The sequence below is a fragment of the Lynx rufus genome, unplaced genomic scaffold (genome assembly GCF_022079265.1).
Source record: "Lynx rufus isolate CCGP_SWC_20201006 ecotype Redwood Valley unplaced genomic scaffold, mLynRuf1.p SCAF_2, whole genome shotgun sequence".
In the NCBI taxonomy this organism is placed as follows: Eukaryota; Metazoa; Chordata; class Mammalia; order Carnivora; family Felidae; genus Lynx; species Lynx rufus.
Window position 1 is genome coordinate 108,511,104 of NW_025814834.1, and position 20,083 is coordinate 108,531,186.

Consider the following 20,083-nt stretch of genomic DNA (forward strand, 5'->3'; position numbering starts at 1 on the left):
GCTTGAACCCACAAACTGCAAGATCATGACCTGACCTGAAGTCGGATGATGTTTTTTGGCCACCCAGGTGCCCAAAGAACACAAAATATTTTAAATTTGGTAATGCCCAGTTGATCTTTTATTTTTTATCTTATTTTAAATCTTGTATTTTGGTGTCATATCTAAAAAACTTTGCCTACATCAAAGTCACAAAGAGTTGCACCACACTTTCTTGTAAGAGTTTTATAGTTTTAAGTCACATATTTATGTCTTTGTTCTTAGTTAAGTTTTTATGATACGAAATAGGAGTCCAACTGTTTGTTTGCTTGTGGCTATCCAGTTGTCCCAGCACAAATTGTTGAAAGGACTATGTAATTGTCTTGGCACCCTTCTCAAAACACAATCGGCAATAAATGAGATGATTTATTTCTGGACTTTTATTCCATTGATCTACCTGCCTTCTAATAACAGTGCTACATTGTTTTAATTGGTGTGGTTTTGGAGTGAGTTTTTGAATTTGGAAGTCTGTCTTTCAACTTATTCTTTTTCAAGATTGTCTTACTCATTCTGAATATCCATATAAACTTTAGGATCACCTTGTAAATGTATGCAAGAAATTTACTCGTATTTTTGCAGTAATTATGCTAAAATTTATATCAACTGAGGCTGTATTCCATATCAACAATATGGAATATTCTAACCCATGAATACAAGATATTTTCATTTGTTTATATCTTTAATTTCTTTCAGCAATGACCTGTAGTTTTCAGAATAAAATTTTTGTATTTCTTTAGTTAAGTATATTCTTTTTTTCCTTATGTTTATTTATTTGGAGACAGAGAGCAAGAGAAATCATAAGTATGGGAGTGGCAGAGAGACAGGGAGAGAGATCTCATGAACCGGAGATCATGACCTAAATCAAAATCAAGAGTCATACCCTTAAGTGACTGAGCCAACCAGGTGCCCCTTTTATTAAGTATATTCTTAAGTGTTTCATTGGTTTTGGTATCATTTTAATGGTGTTATTTTCTTAGTTTTATTTTTGGCTTTCTTATTGCTATTGTATGGAAATATAATTGATGTTCATACATTAATTTTTGACCCTGAACACAGCATTGAGAACTCCTTTATTAGTTCTAATGGTGTCTTAGTGGATTCCTTAAAATTAAATATGTATCATGCCACTTGCAAAAAGGGATAGCTTTACTTCGATCTTTTCAATCTGGATGGTTTATATTTCATTTTCTTGCTTAATTTGTTTGACTAGAACCTTTACTACAATATTTATTAGAAGTAGCAAGAGCAGACATATTTGTATGTTTCCTGATCTTAGGGAGAACACATCCAGTCTTTTACTATTAAGTAAGATGTTAACTGTGTTTTGTTTTGTTTTGTTTTGTTTTCAAAAATATCTTTTATTAGGTTGAAGAAGTTCCTACCTATCCTGGTTTCCTGAGTGTGTTTCTTATGAAATGTTAATGAATTTTGTCACACCCTTTTTCTGCATTCCTTAAGATAATTGTAATATGATTTTGTTTTTATTTTATAGATATGTGAATTCCATTAATTCATTTTTCAAAAAGTGGGCCAATTTGCATTCCTGAAAGAAATCCCACTTAGTCATTGTGTATGAGTTTTTTATATTCATTTCTTAACATTATGATTTTGATTCATTTCTCAGTATTATGCTGAAGAACTTCTTCATTCATATTTGTGAGAGGAATTGGTTGGTAATTTTCTTTACTTAAAATGTCTTTGTCTGGCTTTGGTACTAGAATAATAATTACCTCATAGAATGAATTGGAAAGTAGTTCCTTCTCATTTTTTGATAAATTTGTGAAGAATTTGTTTTTTTCTTTTTGAAACATTTAATAAAATTCATCAGTGAAGCCCTCTGATTCTGGGTTTTTCTTTGAGGAAAGTTATTAGACTACAAATTTAATCTCTTTATTATTTGAAGATGTTCCATTTATTATTGAATCAGTTTGCCATATTAGTTATCCTAATATGTTCACATATAGTGTTGTTAGTGTTTTTGAGGAATCATATTTTCCTTTGTTGTGTTTTCCTACTTTCTGTTTCATGAATTTCAGCCATAATCTTTATTTTTACCTTCCCTCTGCTTACTTTGAGTGTATTTTGCCCTTGTTTTTCAAGGGTTAGAAGATGGAAGCTATGGTGGTTGATTTGAAATCTTCCCACTTGTTCAGTTGTGGCATTTTCTTGGTATAAATTTACGTCCAGCACTGTTTGGGCCTTTTACCATACATGCTGGTGTTATATCTTCACTTTCCTTTATCTCGAAGTAACTTTTTGGGATTTTGTTGTTGTTGTAATGATTATTAAGTATTGTTGCATAATTTCCACGTATTTGTGAACTTCCATTTTTTTTTTACTATTAATATGTAATGTCACACTATTTTCATCAGAAAACATACTTTGTATAGTTCCATTCTTTTTAAATTTACTGAGTCTTGATTTATGGCTAATGTCTGGAATAAGCTGGAGAATTCTCCATTTGCACTCAAGAGGATTGCACAATCTGCCCTTGCTGGGTGGAGTGTTCTTTATATCTGTTAGGTACAGTTTTGTTGTAACTTCCAGGTTTCATTGGTACCTACATCATTAAAAAATCTATCTTTATAGCTACTAACATTTTGTTTTGTTTCGTAGTGTATTTTGTCTGGTATTTGTAGTCGCTCCAGGTTTCTTATGATTGATGTTTGCAAGATGTATCTCCTTCTAGCTTTCTATTATCAACCTACTGGTATCTTTGCATATGAAGTGTGTATTCTATTGATAACATTAAAAAAAATCTATTCTGTCAATCTCTGACTTTTGCTTGGATTGTTTATTACAGTTACATTTAATGTTAATATTGACAGATAGTATCATAGCAATATTAATTTGATCATATCAAATTAACATTAATCAATATTAATATAATTATATACCAAGTATCTATATATAATACATAATGATAATAGTTATATCATATATAATGTATATAATTATATATTTTATATGTCACATATAAATATACCATTGCAAAATATAAAATAATGATAATATATCATATATAATAATGCATGTAATTATGCAATATATTACATCATATATTACATATATTATATATTTTACATATAAATATAAAAATTAGAGGTTGCTCTAGGTTTTACCATGTCTGAATTTACCAGCATCAAGTTCACATTTATATTAAATTAATTGCAGTGAGATAGAGAAAGTATCTCTATCCCCCCCCAATTTTTGTGTTAATATTGCTATACATATTACACATATATATCATACAAATATGGCAATACATTGTTTTAATTATTACAGTACATAATTTTATAGCCATTAAGAAGATGAGGAAAGGAGTGAGAGGAAGTATATATTTTTATAGTTCATTTTATTTACTTCTTATTTATCTCCTCTGGATTTCTTCATCTGTTTCTATGGATTCAACATGAGAAATGCTATGATCTTTTCATTCCAATGCAACTGTGCTCCATCTATCTCCTTTGTGCTGTTTTTGTCAAATGTATATGGCATAGACCTGATGATACAATTATATGTATCTTTTTTTATAATTTTTAAAAAAATTTTAATTATAATAAAGCCTTCATAACATAAAATGTATCATCTCAAACATTTCTAAGTGTACTATTCAGTAGTGTTAACCACATTCACACATTTGTGCAATTTCCAGAACTCTTTCTTTCTTTCTTTCTTTCTTTCTTTCTTTCTTTCTTTCTTCTTTTTTGAGAGAGGGCACAAGTGAGTCATGGGCAAAGGGAGAGAAAGAGAGAGGAAAGAGAGATAAAGAGAGAAACGGGATTCACTCCAAGCAGAGCTTGAGCTCACCAACCAGGAGATCATGACCTGAGTGGAAATCAGATGCTTAACTGACTGAGCCACCCAGGCACCCCAAGAACTCTTTTCATCTTTTGAATCTTAAAGTCTGTATCATTAAACAGCTCTCCATTCCAATCTCCCTCAGGCCCTGGCAACCACCATTCTACCTTCTGTCTCTACGAATTTGAATAGTTTTGGTAGCTCATATACTTGGAATCATATTGCATTTAATTTTTGTAATTGAATTATTTTACTTTGTATAATGCTGTCAAGGTATCATGTGTCAGAAGTTCTTTTTTAAGGCTTAAAAATATTCCGTTGTGTCTATATAATGCATTTGATTTATCCATTCATCTTTTATGAGCACTTGAGTTACTTCCACTGTGTAGGTATTGTGAATAATGCTGCTATGAACATCTCTTTTAGATCTTATTTTCAAATCATTTGGGTATATACCCAGAAGCAGAGTTGCTGGTCATATAATAATTCTATGTTTAATTTTTGAGGAAACTTCATACTGTTTTCTGTAGTGGCTGCACCATTTTAATTCCCACTAGAAGTGTGGAAAGATTCCACTTTCTTCACATCTTCCTCAACATTCGTTATATTCCAGATTTTGTTCTTTGTTTTCAGCAATAACCATACTAATAAGGTGGTATCTCATGGTTTTGATTTGCATTATCTTAATGGTTAGTGATTTTAAGCATCTTTTTTTTTTTTTTTTTTTTTTTTTTTTTTTTTTTTTTTTTTTGCTTTTTGGCCATTTGTATATCTTTGTTGGAGAAATGTTTCATCCAGCCCTTTGTTCATTTTGTACTGGGTTGTTGGTTATTTCATTGTTGAGTTTTGGGAGTTTTTAAAATATTGTGGATAGTAACCCCTTATCAGACAGATGATTTTCAAATGTTTTCTCCCTTTTCATAGTCTGGCATTCACTTTCGAGATTGTATCATTTTATGCACAGAAGTTTTTAGTTTTGAGGTAGTCCAAGTTATCTATTGCTTTTTTAATGTGTGCTTTTGCTGTTATATCTAATAAATCACTTCCACATCTAAGGTCATAAGGCATTTCCTCTTTCTTCTTCTGAAAGTTTTATAGTTTTAAGTGTTGCATTTAGGCTTTGACCCATTGTGAGTTATTTTGTGTGTATGGTGTGAGGTAGGATTCTGACTTCATTTTTGTATGTGAATATTCAATTTTTCCCACACTGTTTGTTGAAAAGACTTTCTTTTCCCTATTAAATTGTCTTGACGCCTTATTAAAAAATTATTTGGCCATATTATAGAGGATTGTACAATTTTTTTAAATTAAGTTAGGAAGGAACGGGCACCTGGGTGACTCAGTTAACTGCCTGGCTTCAGCTCAGGTCATGATCTCACGGTTCCTGGGTTTGAGTCTTGTGTCAAGTTCTGTGCTGGCATCTGGGGGCCTGGAATCTGCTTCAGATTCTGTCTCCATGTCTCTCTGCCCCTCCCCTCTTATGCTGTGTCTCTGTCTCTTTCGAAAATAAACATTAAAAATTTTAAAATAAGTTTAGAAGGAATAAAAATATGCATTTGTACTGTCTTTATAATTACAAAATATCTTTTACTGGTGCTTTTTTTTCTGTATGGATTCAGATTTCTCCCTGGATTTATTTGTTTCAGCCTGTAGAATTTTCTTTAGTATTTCTTAAAGGGTGGATCTGCTAAATATGAGTTGTAGTTTTTGTTGATCCCGAAACATCTTTGTTTGAAAGACTCTTTTAGTCACTAATCTAAGCCTGTCAGTAAACTCTGAACTTGGCTTACCTTTTTCATTGTGGAACTTCTAACCTATGATGATGGGGGACTGGACTCAGTGTCCCAATATTCACATCCTATTGTACCTGAGGTATAGCCTCCCTCTGATGGATTCAGGTTAGATGGAAGGAGGGAGTCCTTGAACTTTTGGCCACATTGACCAGAAATTTAGTCTGTTCAGCTTATAATTGGAAGGGGGTGAGAAGTGCTGTTGTCCTGTGCTGCCTCTCCCAGCTTCCAGTGAGATTTAGTAAGCCTTGACTGGGGACCGAACATAAGGGAATCCTGTTTTCTTGACTATACTTGTCAGGGCTGAGGCTCCGACTGAGCTGGGTTGGGAAGGTGGAGGAAAGAGAGAGCATATTGTGGATCAAATACCCCAAAGTTTTGCTGTTCCTAGCAGATTTTAATATATTTTTGTTTGTTTTTGTTTTTGTTTGGTTTTGTTTTGAGAGAAAGAGAGAAAAAGTGTGCATGCACACTAGTGAGGAAAGGACCAGAGAGGAGAGAATAAGAGAGAGAGAGAGAGAGAGAGAGAGAGAGAGAGATCTTAAGCAAGCTCCATGCCCAACATAGAGCCTGACACTGTGCTTGATCCCATGACCATGAAATTATGGGCCAAAATCAAGAGTGGGATGCTTAACAGACTGAGCCACTCAGGCACACCTCGATTTCTTAAATAAATCTTTATTTATTTGCTGTATACACTTTGGACAATTCCTAGGTACTGTAATTCACTGTTTTATTTAGTAGTTCTTACCAGTTGGACTTGTTTTTCTGTGAAGTGGGTCCATAGAGCTCCTCATGCTGTCATCCCCAGAGCTGAATTCAGCTAGGGTTTTGTTTTGTTTTGTTTTGTTTTGTTTTGTTTTGTTTTGTTCTGTTCTTAAGAATTTTCTTTAGTGAACTGCAGAGGATGATACAGATATTTCTTTCTAAGGAGGAAGGTACACATATTTCTTATACAACCCCTGCTCCATACATGTATAAGCCTCCCCCATTATCAGCATTTCCCATCAAAGTGATCAATTTGTTACAATTAATGAAGTTACATTGACACATAATCACCTAAAGTCCATATATTACATTAGGGTCCTCTCTTGGGCTTTTACATTCTATGGGTTAGCATAAATGTATAGGGCCAGATCTATCACCATAATCATGCAGAGTATTTTCAATGCCGTAAAACACCTCTGTGCTCTGCCTTTTCAACTTTCAACCTCTAGCAACCACTGATCTTGTTACTGTATGCAGTTTTTCCTTTTCTAGAACATCATGTATCTAGAAATTACATAGTATGTACCCTTTTCAGATTGGCTTTTTTTCATTTAGTAATATGGATTTAACGTCCTCCACATCTTTCCATGTCTTAATAGCTTACTTCCTTTTGGTGCTGAATAATATTTCATTGTCTGTGTGGATCACAGTTTATTTATGTATGCATATACTGAAGGACGCCTTTTTTATTTCAAATGTTGGCAATTATGAATAAAGCTGCTTAAAAACATCTGTGTTGAGGGGCGCCTGGGTGGCACAGTCGGTTAAGCGTCCAACTTCGGCTCAGGTCATGATCTCGCGGTCCATGAGTTCGAGCCCCGCGTCGGGCTCTGTGCTGACAGCCCAGAGCCTGGAGCCTGTTTCAGATTCTGTGTCTCCCTCTCTCTCTGCCCCTCCCCCGTTCATGCTCTGTCTCTCTCTATCCCAAAAATAAATAAACGTTGAAAAAAATTTTTTTTTTAAATTAAAAAAAAAAAACATCTGTGTTGAGGTCTTTGTGTGGACATAGTTTGAAACTTTTTTGGGTAAATACCAAGAAACGTGTTTTCTGGGACACATGGTAAGAATATGTTTAGTTTTGTAAGAAACCACCTAACTCTTTTCTGTTTCTGTTTCTTTTTTTTCTTTTTGTTTTGTTTTGTTTCATTTCATTTCATTTCTCCTTTTCTCTTTTCTTGTCTTTTCTTTTGTTTTCTTTTCTTTCCCTTTCTTTTCCTTTCTTTTCTTGTTTTCAGAGAGAGAGAGAGAGAGAGAGAGTCCCAATCAGGCTCCATGCTCAGCACAGAGACCAACACAAAGCTTGATCCCACAACCCTGGATCTGAGCTGAAATCGAGAGTGGGACACTCACCCATCTGAGCCACCCAGGCACCCCCCTAACTGTGTTCTAAAATGTCTGTACCATTTTGTATTGTTACCAGAAATAGATATGGGTTTTTCAATTTTGTGTTTAAATTATGAAGAATTAAATAAATTAAATAGAAGAAATAAATAGATTTCCATTCTTGTGCTTCTAATAGGAGTGCTGGTGTGTCTCCTAAAAGAAGAGTAAAAGGAAGTTCTTTATGATGAAACTCACCCAATAGGGAAAAGGTAACACAAGCACAGTGAACCATGTATTTCAAGGAATGGGAATGTAACCATCGTAGCCATCCTACATTCCAGAAAATGTAAATATTTCTATGAGGCTGGAAAAGAGATTGGGTTTATAAGATAATTCAAAAGGGATGCAGAGGCCAGGTCATGATTAAGGGTTTGAGTTCCACCTTGAAAAAGATTCATAGGAATTTATGTTTTAGAAAAGACCTAAACCTTCAGTATTATATAATAGATGCAATGTCCCAAGGTGAACATGCTAATGTAGATAAACTCATTTGGATGTGCAAGGCATAACACCTTCATGGATACACAAATTAGTATAGTTCCCCCAGCCTCTGGTTTCTGATTCTCATAGGCAATAAGACAAATACCTTGTTTATTTCAACAGAATCTGTTCACTCAAATTGTCTTCATCTATGTCTTTTAAATATAGTTCTGCAGGAGTCCCGTATGGGGAGCCAAATCCTTTCAAGCTGATTTTCTTCATACACACACACACACACACACACACACTAAATTATTCAAACTATGACAGTGTGTTTATGTGTTAAAATAATAAAATGTGTAAGTAAATGAGATGTGCTTTTGGTGTAGTAGGGCGAAGAAAAATGTAGTTTGACATGGCTAGAAAAGTCATTCCAGAGGGAGTGAGAAGTGAAACAGAGCTTAAGACATAAGAAAACAAATAATTAATTAAAGGTGAGAGGAATGATTTTCAGGCAAAGGGGAGTTTATTATGAAGAAAGATTTTAGGTGTGGGATTGAGTATGAACAGATAGAGATTTATAAAGTTCTTAGATCATAGTCCAGAATTGTGAAAGTGTTCAATAAATGCTAGTCATCTGGTTAAAGTAAGTTATGTTGAGATTCTAATATAGTAAAGTGTGTTGGGACCTCCTAAACTTTGCAACATGGGGAGATTATTAAAAAGCAGGTTTAGGCACTGCATCCTAAGCAGCTCTTCAGGTGGAGTCTAGGGATTTGGATTTTTAAAAAGGTAAACATAATTACAGTGTATATGCTGAAATTTAATAATTAATCTAGTGTGAAGAATTTGGAACCAATTACTAATTAAAAGCTAGTGCATAAAAATGAATTCTCCTGTTTCTAAAAATAGGAAGTTCATGGTAACATAGTGATTGAGTGGAAATAATATAGTTCTGGTGTTAGGCAAACCAAAGAAATTTAAATAACTCCTATGTTTCAGTTTCCTTAAATTATAAAACAGATACAGTTTCATTGTTTAAATTAATGTAAAAGTATAATAGTATTTACCTGTAATGACTGAATGAAATGCGATATGTATCTTGAATATAAATGGCTTTTGTTAAGGGTTTATTATTATTATTATTATTATTGGATATTTTATTTAAATTAACAAACGATACTTAATAACAATGTTAAATAATTAAACTCTTCAGTGGGCTGCCTTTTTAAAGGCCTGCCTCCATCCGTACCAACTCGTTTTGTTATCTTTTTAGAAATAAGAAAAAGTTAGTTTAGAGGTTACAGTCCTAAAATTTCTCAACTGCATGAAAGGAAAGTATTCATTTCCATTTTTTCCCCAGCCACATGGGATATTGGGAGTATCTGCAGTCCTATTACTTCCATAAAACATGGGGTCATTTTAAGGTATAATTCATATATTATCCAACAAAATATAGACACACTTTGAAACTAGAGTGTCAGTTTTCCTTACTAGATTTAACTACCCCCTAACAAATAAGAGAGAAAGCTTCTACATACAAACCAATATAAAAGAAAGATCTATTAAATTCCTGCTCCCATCTCAACATCTGTCAGAATAGTATTTGCTGTGATATGCACCATCTCTATTATGTGTTTCTATATTTTCTATTCCCCTCAGCACTTCTTCAGGCTTCATCTTTCTAAGGCCAAAACAACTGTTCAATTCTGTTTAGAAAACAACGAAAATCAAGGTTGACAAAACAATTACTTTGAAGTAAGTTTTAAAGATTGAAGTCAGTAAAAATTTTAGTGGTTGATTAGCCAAAAAATTATTAACCAGTTAACGTGTATATTGATTGAGTGGAATGTTACAAGTTTTTATTAATAAAGAAAATAAACTGGGGCACCTGGCTAGCTCAGTTGGCTAAGCGTCCAACTCTAGGTTTTAGCTCAGGATATGATCTCCTGGCTTTAGGAGTTTGAGCCCCTTGTAGGGCTCTTAACTGTCAGTGTGGAGCCTGCTTAGGATTCTCCCTCTCTCTCTCTCTCTCTCTCTTTCTGCCCCTCCCCCACTCGTGCTGTCTCTGTCTCAAATAAATAAATAAATAAACTTAAACAAAAAAGGAAAAGAAACCAAACTTACTACAAAGAAAGGTTTGGACAAAATGTAAAATAAGTGTTGGTTTTCCTAATTTCTACCAAGAATGCACTGGGCCAATGAAACATATTAACTGCATTTCAAGTAGCATGAACATCATTTACTTCCAACAATTTTTTGAGTACTGTAATCCATAGTCTCCAGGGGAGGTTCAGGGTACTTCAGACCTTCACGGAAATCCAGGAAGAATAACTCCAGTCAGGTCGGCATCTTGTGGTTGACCAGGAAATAAGAATGTAGTGAATTGATATGACCCTATACACTCCACTGAGAGAAAAGGGAAACTTCACCTGATGATGGGCAAGCATTGCTTATAGCATGGGATTTATTTATTTATTATTTAATTAGTTAGTTAGTTAGTTAATGTGAGTATAGTTGACACACATTGTGACCACTTTTCAAGTGTACAGTTTAGTGATTTGACAAGTTTAAACATTATGCTGTGTTTAGCACAAGTATAGCTACCATCTGTCCCATTACATTGCTATTATAATATCATCGACTATATTCCTTACGCTCTGCTTTTTATTCCCGTGACTTATTCACTCTAACTGGAAGCCTGTTATCTCTCTCTCCTTCACTCATTTTGTCCAAACCCCAACTCCCCTCCTCTCTGGTAGCCATCAGTTTGTTCTCTTTGCATTTATAGCTCTTTATAGCTGCGATTCTGCTTTTTGTTTATTTATTCATTTTTAGATTCTATTTCTGAGTGGAATCATATGGTATTTATCTTTCTCTGACTGACTTATGTCACTTAGCATTATACCCTCTAGGTCCATCCATGTGTTTTCAAATGGCGTGATCTCATCCTTTTTTTGGGCTGTGTAATATTCTGTTATGTATGTATACCACAGTTTCCTTAAACATTCATCTATTGACAGACACTTAGGTAGCACCCATAGTTTGCTTATTGTAAATAATGCTTCAATAAGCATAGGAGTGCATGTATCTTTTTAATTATTGCTTTCATTTTTCCTGGGTAAACATCCAATGGTAGAATTATTGGATCACATGATATTTCTATTTTTCATTTTTTGAGGAATCTCTCTACCATTTTCCACAGTGGTTGTAGCAATCTTTCTTTCTTTCTTTCTTTCTTTCTTTCTTTCTTTCTTTAATTTTATTTATTTTGAGAGAGACAGAGAAAGTATGATCAGGGGAGGAGCATAGAGAGAGAGTGTGAGGAGAATCCCAAGCAGGCTCTGCATGGTCATAAGCCAGATGTGGGGCTCGAACCCATAAAACCATGAGATCATAACCTGAGCCAAAATCAAGAGTCAGATGCTCAACCAACTGAGCCACCTAGGTGGCTGTGGCTATAGCAATTTGCATCACTGTCCTCTTAGACTAGCAAGCCAAAAAGACTAAAAGTAACAATTTTATTAATAACAACAATGATAATACATCCTGTTTGGGTGTTGCATGTATATATGCTTGTACTTTCCCCCCTCCCCATTTCTCTGATTACTACTATATTAGGAGAAAAGTAAATTATTAATGACCAGTATGCAATGAGATAATGATAGGTATGGGGGTGAGGAGGGAATTTTAGAGAAGATTTAGAATGTGTCTTTGGCCTTTGTGGATCCTCTAATTCCTCAACCCACATTTGGCAATTTTTATTACAACTTAAACTCATTTGTAAAAATACTACAATGCCTACTTCGATATGTTACATTGTGGTTAATAAAATAAAGTACCTAACAGAACATATAATTCATAGTAGATAAGGGATAACTTTGATTTCCTGTTTTCTTCCTCTCTTTTCTGTTGAAATATGTGTCATTCTCTCTTGCTGCCTTTTAATTTGCCTGGTACTCCTCATGACATTCAACTTATCAGAATGTCATTTAGGCAGACTGGAGCCACAATCCTTGTGTGCAAATTTTAGCTCAGCCACAAAGCTAGCTGTATGATGATGGACAAGGTATGTAATCTGAGATTCTTGTTTTAATAGTCCACTAAACAGGGGTAAATAAAATAACAAAGTAAAACCACCAAGTTAGTAGAATCTTAGTAACTCTTTGTAACAGCATCACTCTGCAACCTTCCTCTCCCACATCTGTGATTATCTTCATATCCAAACAATTAATTAGATGATTAGTGTCCTCTTTCTATGTTAGCTACTAACTTTCTATGTTATGTTAGCTACTAACTCTTTCTATGTTAGCTACTAACTCATTTTTTTTCAGATAATTTGTTATTGTTTCTCTACTCAAAGAGTAGAGTTTGTGAGTGGGACAAGTATAGTGTAGATTTTGTGTACATTATTGAAATTCAGTTTTTTTTCCAGCTTAAAATATATTGTTATAACTATCATGTGTTTTATATAGGTCTCTTGGTAACTGTAAAGAAAATACCCAAAGAAGATACACAAAATTAAATGAAAAAGGAAGCAAAGCTTGCTTCTACAAAAACTGAACAAACTACAAAGGAAAAGAAGAAAGAGGAAAAGAAAGAAAAAATATCTACAAGACAGAAGGAAAGCGATTAACAAAATGGTAATAGTAAGATTTACACATTCAGTCATTAGAAAAAGTCACCCCTGGTTAAAATGAACCACTCTACACAATGTCTGAGAAATAGTAGATGCTCACAGTTTTATGGACAGTCTCACCTAACTTTTCCTTATTTACATGTGCTAAGGTCAGGGGCTGAATATCATTTATTTTTATATTTGCAGAGTCTGGCACAGTGTCTAGTGCTCAAAAATATTTATTGGATAGAAATGAAAAGGGAAACTCCAATATATTAAAATCACCACTCTGAGATATGGACTAATTTTGGCCATGATTACAGAGGGAAAGATACAAACTTTGCAAATTCATTTTCTGTACTGCACTGTCCGTTGGATGCTTTACAAATACTATATATTATTTGGTCTTTATAAGAAATACATGGTAGGTACTGAGGTTTTTGTTTTTTCTTATGAGCACTCAAAATTTTTGACGACTACCCAATATCATCTAAAAGTTTTGTACTAAATATATTTAATAGCATCTTCCAATTTTTGGTCAGTATACTACCAAAAACTTAGTTCTTATACTGGGAAAAGAAATTAGAATACATGCCTTATTCATAAATCTTGCTCCTTGCTTGATTGTTGCCTCTTTATATTCTCAAGTTTGTTCAGTCAACTTTTCTTGAGCATTTTCCTCTAAAGATTTTACAAACTATTTCTCCTTTCTCCCATTTTACTACCACCAACCTGATTCAAACTGTGTCCTCTTTCTTCAAGACCACACTTCTTCAAAAGCCGCCAACTCTGGATCTCCTTACAAATAGCCTCATTCTCTTGAAATCATTGTCCGTACATTTTCCACAGTGTCTTGTATAATACAGATCATCAATACAACTCTAATGGCTATATTTCTTTGGAAATAAGTACTTTTATGTTTAGAAATCATCTCCTCTAGATTAAGCTGTAAACTGTCTAAGAAAAAAAATAATTGGGGAGATATCATTGAAGGTAATATTTGCGATCTGGAAGTAGATAAAATAAAGTTATTCCTGATTTCAACTATTCAACTCCACACTAGCTGTGTCATTTTTTTAAGAGAGAGAATGCAAGCAGGGGAGAGGGGCAGAAGGAGAATTGTAAGCAGGGTCCACACTCAGTGTGGGACCCAATGCGGGTCTCAATCCCACGACCCTGGGATCATGACCTGAGCTGAAATCAAGAATCAGATGCTTAACTGACTGAGCCACTCAGGTGCCCCCCTAGCTGTGTGCTCTTTAACACACTGCAAAATTTCTATGGTCCTCATTTTTCCTGTTCAAAATAGAGAGAAATAATAGAACCTACCCGTCAAGACTTTAGTTAAGCTACTCTATGGTATTGCTGTGTCAGCGTTTATGTTGTTGGCCAAGTGGCCTGATGGGGCCTTAAAAAAGGGCATAGTCCCTCATGCAAGGCATGCCCTGGATAAAAAGCCACAGTGACATATGTAAATGTCAGTTTCTGATATGACTTCCCAACAGACTTTGTGATAAGCAATCTCACTGAATCCTGTGGACTTCCCTTGTGTACCTCTTAGTTAGTCCCCCTGTGGAGTTAACTTCAACTCCCTCTCAGTTTGAATTACCCTATTTTGCCTTAGTTTGGAAATCCCAAAACACTTCACCTACAGACTCTTAGAACCCCAAGACCTGAAAGTCTCTGCCTGCATGCTGCCTTGCCCTCCCTTATGGCCCCTCGAGAAGTGCCATGTACTTCCTTAGGATATATGAGTAACAAACTTCTCTATTTCATTCCTTGTGGTCTTTGTTGATCCAAGGCTTCCCATCTGACACCCAGTGTTCTACTTAACAAATGTAAATTTGACAAAATCACAACACTACCTGATAGCATTTTTGTACTTACTAACATAATTCACATTTGGCCTTACCAGGCTGCCTGGCACATTGTAAAAATTAAATAGATATTAACTGTTACACTGTAATTCTGAGTAGCAGAATCATGAGACACGGTGTGGTAGTAAGTGGCACAGCTTTGGGATACCAGAAGTACTTGAAATGATGAACATAGATATAAAAGCTTTCAAAACTGATAAAAATAATTATGTCTACTTCAAGGTATCTGAGCACCCGACCATATAATTGTTTTATGATCCTACAGAAGTCGTCCCCATTTAGTCTCTCTTTTCCAAGTTTTTTTGTGTTCATTTATAGTCTATGAAAATAAACTCAAGTGGGTCAGAATTAAGATGATAAGTTGATTCTTGGGACATTTGTTTCGCTACTTATTTTCTAGGGTCTTGTTCACAATGTGCACAGTTTACAAAGGATTCTTTTCTTAAATGAGTAAGTATTTTGTATGTGTTTACTAAACTGAAGACCAACACATCCTTGATTTTCTCCAGATTAAAGAAAAAATAATAAAAACAAAAACAAGCAGGTTAAAAATTGAGGAATAATGGTGTGGATAGCGGAAATACATCACAGTAGGAGAGAGCCACATAAATCATCAGGATTGCATGCTGACTTCTATTAAGTCTCAAAAATATGATAATTAGTAGGCACTTAAAAAAATCATGCCATTCTCATTGTGTGATTATTTTTGTTCCTGCTCCAAAACTATTATCTCTCTGCTCTTCAGCAAGTAAATCAAACCTTTGAGGTCTGACTTTGTAATCATTCTCTGTAGAACTTTATTAGATTCACTGTTTTGAGCCTGTCCTGAAAATGGTACTTTTTAAAAGTGATGCCTCCCACCTACTGACGATCAAATGCAGCAAAACTCTCTGACCTTTGAAAACGTGGGTGTAATAGTCAGATTGAAGGACGGAAATCAAACAGCAGATGGATGAAATAACTATTTTTTTATGACAAGTGTTGATCTTTTCTGTAGCTGCAAATTCCCAGAAAAGTTTTTCTTGATTTCCAAGGTCATTAACAATAGAATGGAAAGAAAGTCAGACTAACTCTAACTGCCATTTTGGGTAAAGATTTTCCATGAGTCTGTTAGTTCACTCATATGTCATTTATGTGACGTTGGGAGACCTTTTCTTTCCTCTCTAGGAAGTGTGACTGTTTGGATTCATAATTTGATTTTTTCAAAAAGATTTATACTTCTAGGATTACATTTTTTGGCTTTGGCTTATGGCAAGGGTCCCAGGAGTGAATTGCATCCTCTTGGATACCAGGTCCTTATCAGAGAAGAGGAAAGAAAGGCACAGAATGGGCAGAAGGAGTTTGATCAAAAAGCATGCAGAGATTGGTCTGTGTGTCCCACTCCTCCCTGTAATCTTGTAAATTGATTTTATGGCTTATGCATGGTATTCTCTCAAAGCATTTACAACTCCCTTGCATGAGTAGAAATGTGTGAAGGGTGTCCTTAAGAGACTCAGAATTGACTTTGTAAAGAAGAGGATGATAAATGATTCTCTGCTATACCCAAGTCCTCTCCCCTGGGTACAGAGTTCATGGGGCAGGACATGACTCAAGGTACATGGAGGGGACTGTAGAGATCTGGGTCACTAGTACCTATTGTGAAGAAGTTGTGCAGGGAGTGGTCAGATACAGAAATGGTGATCATAGGGAAAGGGAAAATGATGTGGGCTTCATAAGCTTATACTAAAGCTTTTCAGAATGTTGAAAATCTAAAACAAGGTGACATCCAAGGGTAGTATGGAGGTTTGGGTCACAACTAGCTCTTTGCTGTATAACCACTTGAGTGGGTTAAGTGGTTGGATGAATAAAAACAGTAATTTTCTGCTATAAAGTTTTCTTGCACTTACCTATAAAATATTTGTTCACATCTGTAAAAAACATTGTCTGAGAGGTACCCTTGATTTCCCAGAGGTTCTTCATTTAAAGCAAATGTTCTAACTTATCCAATCATTTTTATCCCATTTTACTTTTTTGCTTACTCTTTAAATCATTTTTATTCTTTATGAGATCAAAACACAGAGTAACTATTTTTTCCACAGAGCACCAGTCTTGTGGGGCAGGGAGAAATAAGTACTCTCAAGCTGTAGCGATTTGACTTTGCACAAGTTAACTAATTTCCATTAATGTATATAAAATGGACATTATAATGTTTTATTGACAATAATATATATTAAAAGCTACTATTATGTTTACTCGTACACAATTGATATTCAAACTTTGTAGCAGCTTTGATCGTATGGGACAAAGTATTAGTTGGGTGAGAAGGTGTACTACCGCAGCCATGAACAAGAGAAGACAAGATGGCCAGAGAGAGACCAGGGATGTGACAGAACCAAGTTGGAAGGTCATCTTCCAAAGAGTACATTGTAACTTCCAAAGTCTTGCATTCTGCCCCATATTTCCTTCAGTTTGTCCTTGGATCACACTCGTCCCATGGAATGACCCTGAATAATTGAATTGTGTCACATCTTTGTTAACATGGAGCTCCAGTCTTTGACATTATTGGGAAAAGTGTCCTGTCTAATAATCTTAGTTGAGGGGAAAAAAAATGGAATCCAATTTCTGTCTCTGCACTGACCTTCAGGATGTTCATTAAGAGTCAAGCTTTATATTGTTTTGGAGCATTGGCAATAAATTAGGAGATAAGAGGAAGATACGCTAGTTAAAGAGAAAATAATAAATGAGCAATAAAGTAATTTCATTCTGTGGTTAAATCCCCCATATATCCTTCAAACACTTATTAACAAAAGCCATAGATTTACTTTGCCTAATGAGACAGTGCGATTAAAGTTCAGGTATGCTCACATTGAATGGTTTAAGACTGGGAGATTTTGTGACATGGCATCATCTTAATATTAGAAGGAGGAGAAAAAGTGCAACCAATTCTTTGTCATAGTGGATTTATTTATAATAAATCCTTTGGGAACTTCGTTTGAGTTTACTTGCAGCTTAATTAACAGCAACCAAGCATATTTTTCTAAGGGGTGTCATTGGAGTCATTTACTTTCTTCCAACAACACTGGAGATTTTAAGACATCTGAACTCAGGATGTTCAGGAGAAATTGTGATGGTAATCATTTACGACTTACATGATGATGTCTCGTATTCAGCAGGGCTATTTTTGTCACTGTAAATACACATAATAAGTCCTCTCCCTGAAGAAGTAGTGACAGTGAAGAAAGATAGAAAGCCATAAAGAAGTAATAAGGGAGAAAAGTCCTTTCATATATGAATGGACAGAAAAGTCCATATATAGAAGGGGAGATACTTGTGCTAAAAACTGAAATATGAACAGAATTTCTGAATTTTCTAGAGAGCAGGGATAGGAGTAGCAAAGAAAATTTTAGCAGATTGAAAGATGTATTTGAAGAGACACCTAACATGGCAGGAGGCTCCATTATTTCTTGTCTATAAATAACTGTTTCATCAATATTTTCTTTTTTTTTGCTGCCTCTATAAGAGACTAATTTTATTTTTTTATTTAAATTTTTTAACTTTTATTTTTTTTTGAGAGACAGAGACAGAGCATGAGAGGGGGAGGAGCAGAGAGAGAGAGAGACACAGGATCTGAAGCAGGTTCCAGACTCTGAGGTGCCAGCACAGAACCTGATGGGGGGCTTGAACTCATGAACCACGAGATCATGACCTGAGTTGAAGTTGGATGCATAACCAACTGAGCCACCCATGCACCCCTAATTTTATTTTGTATCGCTGTTTTGTTTCTTGATAATTTTACTGATGTTTTGCAAGGTCTATGCAAGGCATTTACAAACGGTCAATTTGTTAGATTATGTGGTATGTAACAGTGTATCTTCAAATGATATCAGCATGAAAACAAACTGAAATTATCAAATATTTGCAAAAATGAATAAACATTGAATAGCTCTCATTAACTTATATGCACAATTAACAGATTACATGCCATTGGACAGGCTTCATGAGATAAAGGTTCAGAGTGCTAAGGTCTAGTCACACACTGAAAAGCTGGTAAATGTATTGACAGCAGTCACTCCTGTGTTTCCACATCCCACTAGAAACACTGTGTGAGGGGAGACAAGGAAAAAAAAAGAAGTAAATGGTAACGCTTATTTGGGTAAGCATGAAGCAAAGTGCTTTCAGACAAGTGCCAATATTACTCTGGCTTCATTCTTACAAGTAGAGAGTAATTGATACAGCTCAGAAAACTTCCAGGTAGAATTAATGAAGCTGATCTTTAGGTTCATGAATCTCAGTAGACATGATAAGTCAGAGGGCATGGCCATTCACTCCATCCATGCCATGAATGGATCTCCATCTTTTATGTACTTTGATCACCTTATCTCAATATGATTCTTAATTATTATAAATATAGCTCCTATGGACACTTATTTAATTTCTGCTTTAAATTTTTAATTTTTAATGTTTTATGGGTCCTTATCTAAGCACACAGAACTACATAAAAGCCAACCCAATCAACTATTTAATTACTAAAAAGCCACATATTATGGAAAGACAAGAATATTTGAAGAACTCATTGTATGCGTTGCAGGTGTCCGTAGGTAGAGGACCTCAGCAAAAGACCGTTTCTTCATTTGCTCCTAGTACATTCCACCCTTTTTCCTCCAACACATCAACACATTTTCTGACAAGGAGACTGACAAATAGTCTTAATACATAACAAACAAAGTATTTAAAATAACGTAAAATAAAATCTCTTTTGAAACACTGATCTACTTCAGCCTATTTCACTCTTCAGAGAGACTTCGTAACTATTTGTAGATAGCGTACAATGATACTCTCCTATTTTCAGTAACCAATGAAGGCTAATGATTGCCTTTGAGCTAGAATTTAAGTTCATTCAGTTCTAACATTGTGCCAAAGGACACTTAACTGGTCTATGAGGTCATAGATTAATTACTGATGAGAGAGTATATATCAAAATTTTCTGCACCAGGCTCAGAAGGCATAAGAAATGTCTTTTATAATAGACCCTCAGCTATATTAATTCAAGACTAATAAATTCTTTAAACTTCTTGAGTGTAACGATACTACTTAAGCGTTTGGGATCCTGGTGATGAAGTTTTTCCCAATAACTGAACACTGAGTTTTGTAACACTTAGATAGCAATGTTGCAAGTGGTAATGCAAGATTGAATCAGATCATTACCATTCACCTGTAAATTTATTCACCTGACACCAGACCAAAATGTTTATAAATTTCAAACTTCCTGATGAATAATCCCTATCTTAGTAAGACAAATATCCCAGAGCTCTGAGAGAAAAGTAAAATTTCAAATTAATTTTATAAAATAGTTCAATTTTATACAAAAATTATAATTTTATACTACATACAAAACTAAAATTATAGACTAG